This window comes from Galeopterus variegatus, unplaced genomic scaffold (assembly GCF_000696425.1).
Source record: "Galeopterus variegatus unplaced genomic scaffold, G_variegatus-3.0.2 Scaffold6910, whole genome shotgun sequence".
Classification (NCBI taxonomy): Eukaryota; Metazoa; Chordata; class Mammalia; order Dermoptera; family Cynocephalidae; genus Galeopterus; species Galeopterus variegatus.
In genome coordinates this window covers 21,046-22,419 of record NW_007733021.1, presented here as the reverse complement: position 1 = coordinate 22,419, position 1,374 = coordinate 21,046, and the positions used below count along the sequence as shown (strand labels likewise).

The 1,374-nt window shown below is 35.2% G+C and overlaps 1 protein-coding gene across 1 annotated transcript in view; it reads right to left on the bottom strand.

Moving 5' to 3' along the window:
- The window catches only part of LOC103606879 (putative uncharacterized protein C12orf63), a gene marked incomplete at its 3' end in the record, with an annotated part of 107,384 nt that overhangs the window by 89,421 nt on the left and 16,589 nt on the right, over positions 1 to 1,374 (bottom strand). The window lies entirely within an intron of this gene.

The window sequence follows — 1,374 nt, the reverse complement described above, 5'->3', positions numbered from 1 at the left end:
GATAATTCACTAAGCTGATTCACAGAATTCACTGAAAACACTATACTTCTGATTACAGTTTTATTATAAAGGGCACAACTCAGGAACAGCCAAATGAAGGGCACAAGGGGCAAGGTCTAGGAGAGTCCTGGACACAGAGCTTCCATGCTCTCTCCCTGAGAAATCAGGGCATGTCAGCCTTTCAACACATCAATGTGTTCATCAACCAGGAAGCTCTGGGTGTCCAGAGTGCATTTTGAATTTCTGTCATTAACTGTATACACATTTATGATTGGTATATCATCCTGATAAATTGAGCCTCTTGTTATTATTAAGTACCCTTCTTTATCTTTAATAATACTCCTTGATTTTGAAGACTATTTTATCTAATATTAATATAGTCTTGCCAACTTTTCTGTTTATACTGTTTTCATGGTATGTGTCTTTCCATATTTTTATTTTCAATCTATCTGTTTCTTTATATTCAAAGTGTTTCTCTTGTAGACAGGTATACATGTCTTTCTTTTTTATCCAACCTCTGCCTTTTAATTTGGGTGTTTTGCCCACTTATATTTATATAGTTATTGATATGATTGAGTTAGGTTCAATGCTTACTATATGTTCTCTATTTGTCCCATTTTTTGTTGTTGTTCCCTGCTGCTTTTCTCCTGTCTTCTTTTGGGTTAATTGGCTATTACTCAGTCTTCTCTTTTACATCATTGGCTCTTTAGCTATATTGTTTTTTCTGGTAGATATTCTAGGGATTGGTAAATGCATCCTTAACTTATCATATTCCACTTAAAGTTAATATTGTACCACTTTATATAAAGTATAAAAAACTTACATTAGTTTAATTTTATTTATCCTCTCTGTCTTCTGTGCTATTGTTGTCATATATTTTCCTCTAGAAATTGACCTCAGGCCTCAATGTGTTTACATGTTTACTAATTTTCAGTGTGTTTAGGTTATTTTATGTTTGATTGTTTCCATTTTATTACCATGCTCTAAAATACAGTGTGGCAAATTTTAAATGGATGAAAATTCCAGCAGACCTGGAGTAATAGGACAGGGACAGAAAAAGCAGCAAAATAAAGATCAACAGACAAGCTATGGATCTCTTTTGGGATCCATTTCTTTATCTGTCAGAAAGACTGTCATGGGGATTAAAGGTATTAAGGTTAGTTTATGTAGGAGCTGGAGCTCAGTAAATGTTACCTTCTGATGGAGTTTCGATGAATTTTCCTCCCAGAACTCATGGAAATCTGATCCCCAATGTGGCAGTGTTGGAAACTGATTGAGTCATGGGGGTGGATCCATCATGAACAGATTAATGCTCTCCCTAGGTAGGGGGATTAATGAATGAGTTCTCACTCTATTAGTTCCCATGAGAGCTGG